The following is a 14179-nucleotide window of genomic DNA, read 5'->3' on the forward strand; positions in this document are numbered from 1 at the left end:
GGCGGTTCTGATGCGATCGCATTTCAACGTAGGTGAAACCCAAAAGGCATCCGTGTTCTATGCGATTTCAGGTGCTCGAAATTACTCCGGACATCTTCACTACGGCCCCAGCTTTTTATTCTTTCACTCCCACCTTCCTTTCTAAGTTCTCTAATGGACATGTGTAAGGGGGGCGCAATTTTTTTTTTTTTGCGATAATGTTCCCTGCTAGCCCGAGGGGATATCAAACCTGCACTGCCCCCCCCCCCCCCCCTCCCACCTATAGAGGGACCTGTGCATGCCTATGGGTGTGACTGTTATATCCTAATTTAAAAGCTGAAAGAACTCGCAACAACGTAGAATCATGGCTCTTTTTGTTAGATGGCGGTCGATAAGAATAACAATAATAATAAAACATCAGAGTTGGAGCAGCCTTAAAAACCGACCAGGCAGCACCATATGCAGCCATAGGTATGTGCAGAGGGGAAGGGGGCGTGCATATTTTGTCTCATACTGATGGAATTTTTTTTTTTTTTTGAAGCGAAAAGCTTCACTACGTTAGTCAACACCGCGCTTCGCGCGAGCCGGCGTATGTCGTAGCACGTGGGACGTCACGCACGGCGCAGGTGGCCGCCGCCGACTCCGTCGCCTGTTTCTCTCGCTCCCTAGTCACTATACTGCGCATGTGCCACTAGTAGCACCGAGCCACAGGTATCCCGCAGCTGCGCAGCGCCGTACATTTTCTCAAAATCAAACTTTCAATTTTCAGTTTTCTCTTCTTTCCCTCCCTCCTTTATCCCTTCCTTTACGGCGCGGTTCGGGTGTCCACCGAGATATGCGAGGCGGTTACTGTGCCGTTTCCTTTCCTCAAAAACCAAACAAGTGAGCCGACGGCGTTCATAGAGTTCATTGGCGTTGACAAGTTTGCAAAGGCTGTTCATTTTCACGAAACGAAAGGTTCACAACCAGCTCCGTGGGTCAGTGGAGAACTTAATCTCGCTTTCATGTACGTGGCGTTGGTGTCCTACTGTAAAAACCTGGTTTGACTGTGTTCCGCACACTGGATAGGCAGTTCGCCCTCCCTGCCACCCTGGAAGGGGGCATGCAGTTAATGGTTTATCGCGAAAGATTGGTCACCAAGTGAACGCTGCGGCCTAGCTATTGCTGCAGAGCCGCATGTCAGCCACAACGGTTTCAGCGCTAATGCATTCAGACCACATCTCTCTCTCACCACCGATACATGTATCAACGCACGAATGAGGCGTCCGCATGTCCAGGGGGCCAGTTATGCGCCCTTCCTTTGCTCAAAGCCATCGCCGTCTAGAACATTGTCAACGCCAACCCCAATGAACACAGTGAACGCCGACATCTTTCGCTCTGTATATCCTGGATTAGCTGAGCTAATACACATTAATTTCTTTTAGCAAAGGAAATGGCGCAGTATCTGTCTCACATCTAGGTGGACACCTAAACCACGGCGTAAGGGAAGGGATAAAGGCACGAACAGGTGGTACCATTAAACCCCCCCTTCCTCTCTCCCACTGTGCACGCCTATGAGCACAAGGGGAGAGCCTGTGTCCTGTTTATGGCGGATTCCCAGGGCGGAATTATGTTGGAAAAGCCGTTTGGGGAAGCAGGTTGGTCCCATTTCAAGCGCGTTATTTTTTGTACTTTTTTTCGTCGGAAAAAATGCCGCTTAGCATGTTTTTCCCGCACAAGATTTCACGCTTGGTTGCCGGGCCGCTCCTCCCCGCAAAATCCATCCATCGCATCCACGAATAATGCAAATATTAATCGGTAACCGCATCAGAGACCACAGGTGAGAAGAGTGAATCATAATGCGTGCTTCGTCCTTGCCACTCTTCCTTCAAAAAAAACGAGACGTCACCGCCGTTGAATCTAGATGATTTCTGAGTACGACAGTGAAGTGCTGACGCTCAAACGGAACTCGTCACCGCATCGCGACAAGGCTTTCCGAACGAGAACCGAACATTTCCCCAAGGTGACAAGCGCCCGAGCGAAGCGTGGGAGGCAGTGCTCTTTCCTCCTCCGCCGCGGAGGAGGGGGAAAGGCACTGAGTGAGGGGAGCAGCACCGCCCATATCCCGGTCAAGGTTCCCGGGCGGCGGAAGCGCGGAAGGCTCGTTCCGGCGGGCCCGGAAACTGGCTCGTGCTCGCCACGCTCAGGGCCACCGCCGCTCGGAAAGGGGCCGCGGGCCCGAGGTCAAGGCCTGCGGGACACCTGCGACCACCCCTCTCGGCACGAAGCCACCCTTTCTCACGCACTCGCTGCGCCACCCTCTCACCCCTGCTCGTAGCGCACGGAACCACTCGGGCGCGGCGACAGGCGTACCAGAGTAGGGCCTTACCACCCCGCTCGAACGAAATGAACTCGTCTGGTGTTCCTCGCTTGTGACGCCTCCCCCGAATGTGAGGAGGACAACAGGGGGCGGCCGCGGAGTCCGGGGAACAGACGGTCTGCAGGCGCCGAAATTTTCCCTTTCGCCCGTGCCGCCGCCGCATTCTTCCTATCCTTTGTACAAATTTGGCTGCAGTCCATTTTTACACCTGCCACCTCATAAATCTGGCACTATAGTGGTTGCACAATCAAGAGCGATATGCCTCATTTTCAGACCAGAGACAGAATAACGTCGCATGAGCTGATCACGGAAGTAATGGCATATTTACTGCATATAACAGAACTCTAGAAGTGCAACTTCTAGAAACTCCGATTTTCAGTTGCTCCATTGTGAACCGCGGAAGGTGTGCGTACCTCGTTTATTGCCCTGACTGTGTTCAAGACGACCATCACTAATATTGTATAATGTACTGCATCACTGTTTTCATGTTTTCCCAAGGAAACCCACTACTCTCCTAATACGTTTGTTCTGAGAGTGAATAAACAAAAACTACACCTTCTTCAGCACAAGAAACACGAGGCGAGGGAAGGTAGAAAACTGGTCGTAGTTTGTGGCGTCCGGGTTCCGACCCACGCGCCGCCGAAAACGCATTGAGCAGAAGGTGTTGATTGAACCCAGATCGATTTGCATCCCAGTCGTGTGAGCGCCGCTTTCCGTTTTCCGACCATTGCCAGGCTGTGGTGCGAGTGCCGCGAGCATCTTGAGCGCGGGAGCTCAGAGAGCGGTGTCAGCAGTTCGCGGAGCAGCCGCCAGGGCAGCGCTGCTGTTCCGTTTCTATGGCAACTGCTCCCTCCCAGCTGGAAAGGATGACGTGTTCTTCACGCGGTGGGGACTGGCTGGCTGCCGTGCCACTCCTCCCGACAGCACGGCCGCGGTCCGCCCGAGTCGGTGACCTACTCCTGCGCAGGAGCGCGGTCTTGTTCAAACGCGGGCTTTTGGAGCGGTGTGTTACGATTGGCGGCCGACAGTTGCAGTTTTTTTTTTCTGTTCTGCAAAGCGGAGAGCGTGAACGCGGCGCAGGGGGGAAACCTGCATGCGGTGTGTCGCGTGGACTCGGCCCAACCGCACCGTTCACCCCTCGAGAGCGGACGAGTCGAAGTTGCATGCCGTTTTGTGTAAACGTGGAGAGGAGGGAAAAGGAATGACGGGAGGGAGGTGCCTTGCGAAACAAACGGGGACCGCTACCGATTGCTTTTCACCCTGGCCTCTCTTGTAGACCTTTCACGTTTGTTTGTCTCTGATACCTCAAGGTGACTGCGCGCTTCCCGACAGCGCTCTGCGCATCGAGATAGATGACGGGTCACATTGGCCGCGGCGGTTTCGATCGGAGTGGCGGGCTGCTCCGGGAATAAACCTGTACGTTTCCGGTCACCTGGCGTGCACTTGACCTTTGTTTCCGTGGCTGGATCAAGGTCGGTGCTGCCTCCCTTCTGAATGCACCTTCTTTGTTTCTTTTGGCCCGGATGCCGCTACGTGCGGAGTATTTTTACAAGCTGCCACAATTCAGTATTCTGCTCACATATGCACATGCCTTTTCATAATGCATGCATGGGCGCGCATCATCATCATGCACATTTTGACGCTGACTTTGTGACATCAGCAAGCAATGCGCAGTTGCAACGACGTCAGTAATTGTAAACATTTGCGCAGAGCAAAAATAGGAGCTCAGTATGCCCCTTACAGTATCGTCCACAATCAGATCTTACCATTGTTTCTATGTTGAAGCAACCAAAGTTCCCATATCGTTTGTTTCAGCAACATTGACTTCGCTGAGGTTTCCTCACATATATGTGAAAATATCGGCTTGTCTTTCTCACAACTCGCGTCACACCAGTGTGCTCATTCCTTCTTCCGCGAAAAAAAAAATAGAGAATAAAAATAGAGCTTCCTTCCAAACAGTATCAGCGCTGCTACTTTCCATACAGCATGCTTTGTCGCATTTTCTGTTCGAATGAAAGCTACGTTTTGCTGCCTTTGTCATACCGGATTGGGCTGCGATAGCAGTGTCGTTAACAGCTTTCTTTGCTCTTTCGTGACCGCCTTATTTCGCTTTGCCGATTTCAGGCGCTGTAGGCATCCGAACGAATAATTTTTTAAAATGTATTGTTGCGCAACTGCAGGTGAACACGCTCAGATGTCGCTGCCATGTTTCTTTTCCTTCCTTACATATAGTACGGTCTGAGAGAGTCCCCGGCTGGGAACCTTTCTTCATTTTCAAGGCTGCAAACACTGGACGGCCATGACCTTCAGTTCCAAACGTGGTAGTGCATTCCGAAGTGTCCGACCAGCCGCTCCTCTTTTCCTTCCCCGCCACGTGGCGATTGAGCCGATGACGACAGGAGGCGGCCTCCGCGAGGGTCACGAAAAAGCAGCAAGACGGGCGGCCTTGGTCGGCCTTGGCAACGCGCGCGGCGCGGCGGAGAGCGAGGGGGGCGTGCGCTCGGACTTTCTCCGCCAAGGCCGTCGGCCCCGCGGAGGGGGAAGAGCAAAGCGACTTTCTCCCGGCACACGCTGGCGGCGCAACAAGTTGTCAACATCGCGCGCGAAGGCGGGAAGCAAAACACAAAGCGTGCAGCGCACCTTGACACTGGATGGCGCGTAAAAATTAGGCCAAGTTCGTGCGCCTGCATTCGGAGAGAGACGCATCGCAGCGGCCGCAATAGATGGGGAGGGAGATTCTTCCCCGGGCAAGGGCAAAGAACAGCTGTTTTTTCTTTCCACACGGATCGTGCGCTTGTATACTTCTCTCCTCCGCCACTTGTTCCCCGCCGCGCATCTGTCCCTCTCTTGACGTCAGCTGCTACGTCACTCGACAGCGGGAGAGCCCATTGTCGTCCTCTAGGGGTGCCGGAAAGGCGGAGTGTGAGGCATGGGAAACGGTAGAAGCGGCGATAGGTCTGGCGATGAAAGGGTGCCGTTTCTCCTCGCGCGTCACCAGTTGCGGCGGGAGAGTGGCGGCAGGGGCGCTCCTCTCTCGGCGCTCGGGAGAAACTGGGAACGGGTAAAGCACGGTTGGCGCGAACCCCGTTACCGGCACGACCCAGATTCGGGCGGCCCAAGGTCGGAGAGAGGGAGTTCAAGGGCGCGCGCTCCGCCGTCAGGGCTGCGGCGTGCCGCGGTCGAGGTCAGCACGGTCGATAGCGCTTCCCCCGGTTCCCGGCGCTGCTCAAGGCTGTCTCTGCCGCGCGATGCTGCCCCCTTCGCTGGGGGAGGCCCCGCACGTGGCCGGATGCGGCTTTCCTCTCCGACGTCATCCGCACATACGCTCTCATCAGGGTGGGTCTGTTGGACCTGGTTACACGAATTTTAGTCGGTAATAAGGTCTGGTAAATGTTAAGTGGGCAATGTTGTCAGCAAATGATTATATTTGCTTGTTTGAGCATAACACTGAAGTTCATGTCTTGTACCCATGTGGTTCTGAGGCAGGGGTGCACAAAGATGGTATGTCGCACAGGCACGAACATACACAAATGCAGTGATACTTCACGCGTCCCCTATTGGTCGTCCCCTGCTTTTAGCATCGTGTCAAGAGCGGCAAAGCCTCCTCATAAAGTATGCCCTTGAAAACGCACCTGCAATCATGTCAATTCAAACTGTGCATGGTGTAATCAGCGGTCCAGCACGAAGCCTTTTTTTTTTTTGCATATTGGAACACACTTTCGCATATTAGCGCCCACTGTCGCAATATGTGCATAATAACACCGGGCAACATGGCACAGGTTGCTGAGAGAACTTATGAAATGTTCACATGTGTCACGAACATTTGCGCGGCTCCTGTTTGACAAATCGACCTGTTTCTGACAATTCTGAGCTCAAAGCGAGCACAATAAAGACGACTCAACCGATCACCTTCTCCTGGGTTAAAACGAAGTAATTAGAAATCTGGCGAGGTTTCCAAAACGGTGGCCGTCCTGGCAGCGGCTCCGCTTTTGTGGAGACATCGCTCGAACCAAACATACAGCCGATCAGCTTTTGCACCACCCACTATAAGTTCGGTGAAACGCGCAACGAAGCTTCATCACAATCAGGTGTCAGAAACGGAGCTGCTGCTGGCTACGCCTCAGCATAGCCAGTATAAAGTGGTCTTCTTTCAAATGATTGAAATGACACGACCTCGCTCGGGCGCCGAACAAAAGCACCGCGGGTAAAAATTCACCGGATAAAAACTAACCGCTTCACCGCACCGAAGCTTTGCATTTTTTGACGAATCGACGCCAATTTACATTAGATTGTGCTTTTTTTAAAGGTTATGTTTGAATCAGAGGCTTAAACGATTCGCGGAAGGAAGCCCCACTCCTAACCACTTCTTCTAAACACACGTTATGGTGTGTTGGTATTCTAGTGTACCATATATACATTAATGTGCTGCCTTTGCACAACAGCCGGTGCGCCACCCAGGCCCCACTCCTAACCACTTCTTCTAAACACACGTTATGGTGTGTTGGTATTCTAGTGTACCATATATACATTAATGCGCTGCCTTTGCACAACAGCCGGTGCGCCACCCAGTTGGAGGCAGCGCCACAAGTGCCGCGTGTGGCCGCGAACCTTTGTTTTCAGAGCTGCCTTGGTGCACAGGCATACAACCAAGCCGAGGAAGCCACTTGTCCTTTTCCGCGGCGTAAATGCACAGAGGCTTTCAGTGTTAGCTTCTTTTTTTTTTTTTTTTGAAGCGATGTTTATTGCCTCAGAGCATAAAAACTATGAAATGAGAGATGAGTAAGATACTTAAATAAATGAAAAAAGGTGGGCTGATTTGATGAAATCAAGAAGTGAACGGTGTTATGGACCCTGTGTCCAGGCAATACAGCAATCCGGATTGTCCGGTGAGATTCCCACTGCCGCCAGGTGCCGAATTCTCGTCGGCTTCAGCACCGGGAAGTCCCACAACAGGTGGTGGATATCCGCCTCACAGTCTCTGTGCTTGCAGACTGGACACCCGGGGCGGTGATATAAATCTTTGATATGTGGCCACTTGCGTGTCACAGCTGGAGTTAGGACAACCCCGACCCGTATCCTCCGAAGTGCAACCTCCTCTTCACGGGTAAGACCACGGGGGAGGGTTACCACACACGGGGGGGATTAGAGCACGTGTGCGGGCCGGAGGTGTTCCTTTCTTGTTAAAAGGAGGTTGCTGTCATCCAGAGTGAGGACTCGAGGCAAAGACGAGGTTGGGGTCGAAAGGCGGGTCGTAGAATCTGCGCGGCTTTGTGCGCTCAGGAGGTCACGCGGGACCCACTCAATACGGATTTGCTGCGGGATGCGCGCCGCTAGACTATGGGTGTCTTGCCAGATTTCTGGGGTGCGACTGACTCGTCGTAGTAGGCCTGTGACGTGAAGGGCGTCGGTGCGAATGACAATGCGGGCCGTGGGTAGCATGGGAACGGCGGCCACAGAGCAAAGTGCCTCTTGAACCGCAAGCATCTCCGCACAGGAGGAGGAAGGATGTTCTGAGAGGCGAAACCTTGACGTTTTGTTCAGAGCAGGCTTGCAAGGACAGTAAACTGCCGTTGTTGTCTCGCAGGCCAGTATGCTTGCGTCAACGTACATAACGATGGAGCCATCTGGCAGATTGGCGTCTTGCTCTGAAATTCGGTCGCGAAACGACGATGCCTCGCGGGTAGATGATGGCTGACGTAGATCAGTTGGCTTGTTGTCGCTTAGCTCCATAAAACGCCAAGGAGGAAGAACTAGCGGGGGCGGCTGTAGAATGGAGTGCGATGAAGCATATGCCCTGAGTGCACACGTTGTGTGTGTAAGGCTTGACTTTAGGCGGCGAGCATCGCGCCGTTGCTGCACCAGCTCATCTAGTGTATTCAGCTGCGCATGTTCTTGGAACGAAGAAGGACGTTCTGGCGGGCTAGTTGGTTCACGATGAACAGAAAGGGTATAAACTGCGCGAACAAGACGGGACGAGAGGCACACAAATCGACAGACAAAGCGCAGACATCCAACTGATTTTATTTGTGAAAAACACATCGTTAATAAGGCCAGAGAACATAAGAAAAAATAAGAAAAACACTATCACCATAGGGTTCAACGATAGAAACATCAGCAGAAATTTACAGCTTAATCAGATCCGATGTGAACACGAACGTGCCCTTCTAAAAACTTTAGCTCTGGTGTCGACAGCGAGGGCGAGCTGACGCAGTCGTCACCCCTTTTGGCCATCAGGAAAGCTTCGATAACCTCCCTTTCAGTTTTGCTGCGTGCATAGGAGAGGAAAGCAGTTTTGTCTAGGAAGGGAACGCAGTTGCGGCTGTCACAGTTTTTGCAGTGTAATGGCACATTGCTGCCTGTGCCGGTGTGCATCGATCGTCTATGTTCCAGGGCTCGCTCATTGAAGCAGCGGCCAGTTTGGCCGATGTAAACCCGCCCGCAAGATAGAGGTATCTGGTAGATAACCTCGGAGGCACACCTGGTGAACTTGGTCTGATGATTCTTCTTGCAAGACCTGCGTTCCGATCTTGTTTCTTTTTTCTCTTCCGAGAGCATGGGACAAACTTTTTTCAACTTACAAGGCGCTGAAAACACTACTTTTATTCCATATTTGCCTGCCACCTTCTTGATGCTGTGGAAAAGGCAGTGAAAATATGGCATGACGAAGGGAGGGGTTTTGTCTGCACTTGGATCTTTCCTTATTGCTTTTTTCATCCTCTGAAGAAGGCACTCACATGAGCTGCGAATTACTTCCTGAAGGTAGCCCGCGGATTCAAGTCGCTTGACTTGATTATGGAAACTAGATGAAAGAGAGTGAACACATGTAAGGTGGCGAGAATGCTAGCATTCTCGCCACCTTCTTCTCTGAGGGGCAAGGACTCCGTTTTACTCATGAAGTAACAAGGGACAACCGCATTCAGTGTCTATAGATTTAAAATTGCATTTTTCTGATGTTCATGTCTGCTGGGCTTACAGTCCCAGGTCCAACAAAAGCCTCCTACCTTATAAAAGTGCTCATTCTAAGTTATTGAAGCGTAGCATTATCATGCCGTGTTGTTTGTCTGCCCTTCATAAGTCATGTGTTCACTCTCTTTCATCTAGTTTCCATAATCAAGTCAAGCGACTTGAATCCGCGGGCTGCCTTCAGGAAGTAATTCGCAGCTCATGTGAGTGCCTTCTTCAGAGGATGAAAAAAGCAATAAGAAAAGATCCAAGTGCAGACAAAACCCCTCCCTTCGTCATGCCATATTTTCACTGCCTTTTCCACAGCATCAAGAAGGTGGCAGGCAAATATGGAATAAAAGTAGTGTTTTCAGCGCCTTGTAAGTTGAAAAAAGTTTGTCCCATGCTCTCGGAAGAGAAAAAAGAAACAAGATCGGAACGCAGGTCTTGCAAGAAGAATCATCAGACCAAGTTCACCAGGTGTGCCTCCGAGGTTATCTACCAGATACCTCTATCTTGCGGGCGGGTTTACATCGGCCAAACTGGCCGCTGCTTCAATGAGCGAGCCCTGGAACATAGACGATCGATGCACTAGGATGTCACGAACCCGCGGTTGCTCCCTTACCCACTCTGCCCGCTTCCGGTCTCTTAACGTTACAGCTATCATTTTCCTTTCCACTGCTCGCTGCGTTGTGCTTAACTTAAGCTGAACCGTTTTCGTTAGCCTGCACGTTTCTGCCCCGCAGGTGCGTACCGGTGAGATACAGATGTTGTACACTTTTTCTCTTGAGGTATATTGGTAAACTGCCATTCATGATCTGAGAGAACCTGCCATATGCGCTCCACCCCATTCTTATCCTTCTAGCTATTTCCCTCTCATGATCCGGATCAGCTGTCACTATACCTGCTTTAAGTAGACGTATACCTTTACTATTTCCAGCACCTTGCTTCCAATTCTGAACTGCTGTTCCCTTGCTAGGCTGTTGAACATTACTTTGGTTTTCTGCATGTTTATTTTTAGGCCTTTTAGGATCGAAGATCGCCAGTACAGGATCTTTGCTCAGACTGTCGCAAATCAGTTTCCATAATTCAGCGTGGTTTTCAGTCCATTGAAAGATGCGCTTTTTCTTGACCAAGTCTCGAAGAAATCGTGTCCGGTCTGTAAGTGATGGTAAGAATTTCGCAAAATAGTTAACGCCGAGCATTCGCACTGCACTGCTTGCTTGTCAGCCGGCGGTGGTAGAATTAGCAACGAGTTCACCAGGGTGGTGTTTGGGCGTATGCAGTCGTCTGCATTAACGTCCCCAAGAAAAAGGATCTTGCGCACGCCAATGCCGCATTTCCGTGCATTAAATGTTAGGCCAGCTTTCTGTGCCGCGTGCTCTTGTTTTGTGGCCTCCCACACGATGGCATCATATAAACGTACATTCTTACTCCTGGCAGCGTCTCGAAGGTTTCACTCGGAGTCCTCTGAAACACTTCCGGAGCGGATGTTACACCGAAGGGCAGCTTCAGGAATCGGTAACGAGCAAAAGGGGTCGCGAACGTTCGTATTTTTTGTTTCATCATGCAGCGGTATATAACCCCGAATTCGCGTCAAGGCGCGTGAAGAAACGTGCTCCTGCTAGTTCAGATTCAATATCTTCTCGCCGTGGTATCTCGTAATGCTCGCGCTTTAGACTGCCGTTAATTTTCCTCGGGTTCATGAGTACAACCGCAGCTTGCCGTCCTTTTTTCTAACAATCATCACAAGAGGACTCACCCAGTGCGTCGGCAGGTTTTGCTTGGCTAATAATGCCGGCTTTGACCACGCGATCTAGTTTTTCGCGCAGAGGCTCCCTCAAAAAAGGGGGCATACGGCGGGCGGTCTGGACGACTGGCACAACGTCATCGCAAAGAACCATGCATACTGCATGGTAGCTGAATACATCCAGCCGCCGAAAAAGCTGTCGAAATCGTTGAGCCACTTCCTCGCTGCTGCTCATTCCACGTTATTTACGGTGCGTGAGAACAGTTCAAGCATTTCGCTCACTTGCAGTCCAAGTATGGCCTGACGGTCCTTCTTCACAACGAATAAATTATCTGCCTCCTTGCCTCCGACAGGAACCTTGGTAGTCATGGGGTATTTGATGACGCCTCCGTTGTAAGCCCGTAGGATACAGTTGCTCGTAGTCAAGGGCATCCGCGGCTGTAGCTTCTTGTAGACGGAAAAATAGAAGTAGGTTGGCTTGCGATCCTGTGTCCACTTTGAAGGCTAGCGTCGTGTCCGCAACTTTCGCTCGGGCCACCCAGCCACGGTCACACGCTCTTCCAATGCTGTTGACACATACATCAAGGATATCGAGTTCCGCTTCGCAGTCTTTCGCTGCTCCTGACTTCTTTTACTTGCTCACTCACGTTGCAACATGCAGCAAAATGATTCTGCCCTTGGCATTTCCTCCAAATTTTGCCAAATGCAGGACAACTTCGCAGGCCGTGCGTACGTCACATCCTGCGGCACCTGAGCGTTGCAGGTTGCTCGTTGCACTGCTGCTGCTTTTTGACGGCGTCGATCTGTCTGTGCTCTCGACACCAGATTTAGTTTTGCGCGGTTGTCATTTCCGCGGCCCTGCAGACTTCTCCCGCTTTAGCCAAGGGAAACTTGTTATCCTGCAGCACCTTTTGCCTCAGTACTTTATTATTTGTTCCAAAAACTATTCGGTCACGGAGAACGACTCTGCCGTAGTACCAAAGTTGCATAACATTCCCGGCTCTCGTCGTCAGAAAGGGCGAAGTTGCTGTAAATTTCCAATGCGCCGTCGCCTGCCCCGGTTAGCAGTAAAGCTACATTCGCGGCGTCCTGACGAAGCTTTCCGTCGGGCTCGGAAGCAAACAAGAGTTCAAACATTTGCTTGAAAAGTTGCCCCTACTGATTTCGCCGGTGAAGTGGAGCGACTCCGGTGGCATCACAAGTTCCATGCTGCTTGTTTACCACGAACACTGCGGCAGTGACTTCAGAGCACTTCTGACACATGCATGTATCGCAATTGGTAGTGTCGGCAGAGTGACAGTCGAGACCAGTTCCGCACAAGAACGCCGACGTGGCGCTTATTCGTGCTCGTTTGATACCCGCAAGGGTAAAGAGCACACAATTTCCGAGCATGCGCGCTGCAGACAGAGAACGCGAGCACGCGTCGCACTCTGCCTACCTAGAACGCCGGCACGCGTCGGACACGGATCTCACGCTAGACCACCTTCTCGTTGTCGAAGAAGCCTCTTCAATGCCGGCGCGTGCGACGCAGATGTAGCCCGAGTGCTAGAATTCTGCCGGTAACCCGCCGCGGTGGCTCAGTGGATAGGGCGCTCGACTACTGATCCGGAGTTCCCGGGTTCGAACCCGACCGCGTTTCGAAGGGGGCGAAACGCAAAGGCGCCTGTATGCTGTGCGACGTCAGTGCGCGTTAAAGATCCCAGATGGTCGAAATTAATTTCCGGAGCCCTCCACCAACGGCACCTCTTTCTTTCTTGAAGATCGCAGTCCCTCCTTTATCCCTTCCCTTAACGCGGTTCAGGTGTCCGCCGAGATGTGAAACAGATATATACGGCGCCGTTTCCTTCCCGCAACAACCAATTTACAGTTTTGCCGCGGTGGCTCAGTTGTTAGGGCGCTCGACTACTGATTCAGAGTTCCCGGGTTCGAACCCGACCACGGCGGATGCGTTTTTATGGAGGAAAAACGCTAACGCGCCCGTGTGCTGTGCGATGTCAGTGCACGTTAAAGATCCCCAGGTGGTCGAAATTATTCCGAAGCCCTCCACTACGGCACCTCTTCCTTTCTTCTTTCACTCCCTCCTTTATCGCTTTCCTTACGGCGCGGTTCAGGTGTCCAACGATATATGAGACAGATACTGCGCCATTTCATTTCCCCCCAAAAAACCAATTATTATTACAGTTTTGCCGAGCAGGCTTCTTTAACGCAGAAATTGTATGTCTGAGAATTCAAAACCTGCGGTTGCTGATTCTGCACTGAAGTCTGCCGCACGGGATTCACTGAGTCCAGATTGGGAAGCGGAGCATTAATTCCGACGCTTTGGTAAAAAAGAAATTGAAGATTGGTTTTTGGAGAAAGGAAATGGCACAGTATCTGCCTCACACATCGGCGGACACCTCAACCGCGCCCTAAGGGAATGGATAAAGGAGGGTCTGACAGAAGAGAGAGGTGCCTCAGTAGAGGTCTCCGGTATTATTTCGACCCCCTGGGATCTTTATAACGTGCACGTACATCGCACAGCCCACGGGCGCCTTTGCGTTTCGCCTCCATCGAAACGCGGCCTCCGCGGTCGGGTTCGAACCCGGGTACCCCGGAGCAGTAGCCGAGCGCTCTAACCACTGCGCCACTGAAACAGAGCGCGGTAGAAACAGAGGCGAGCGCTCGTTTCAGCGGCTGAGTGACGTCGTAGCTGTCAGGCGGTTTCTTGTTCAAGGCCAAACTCGCGCACACGGCGAAGATGCTACAGAGGGGAGTAGTAAAGCAGCTTTCGCTTTAAAAGAGAGAGAGAATGATTAATATAATGTAATTACGCGGGTGGTTCGCCCAGGTCCGGAAAACCATTGGCGAATACGGCCTTCCAGGCCTGACCGATCATCTGGCGCTGAAGGGCGAGCTCTGTGTGGGCCTGCTTCGTCTCCCATTGCTCATGGTTGAGTTCCGGTAAACTGCGCTTTACGTTGCTTGGGGCAGTTCTAAACCATGTGGATGATGTCTGAAAGAGAAACTTCGCTCCCCGGTCGCTCAGACAATTCGGCGACGGTCGCAGGCACGCGCGCAGGCAGGGATCATCCAATTTTGAATATCAGTTCACTTCCAGTCACCAGTGCTCTACAGTAGTTGAAACTGAAACCGAAACTAGCCCTTGGCTT

Source organism: Amblyomma americanum, chromosome 7 (assembly GCF_052857255.1).
Source record: "Amblyomma americanum isolate KBUSLIRL-KWMA chromosome 7, ASM5285725v1, whole genome shotgun sequence".
NCBI classification, from domain to species: domain Eukaryota; kingdom Metazoa; phylum Arthropoda; class Arachnida; order Ixodida; family Ixodidae; genus Amblyomma; species Amblyomma americanum.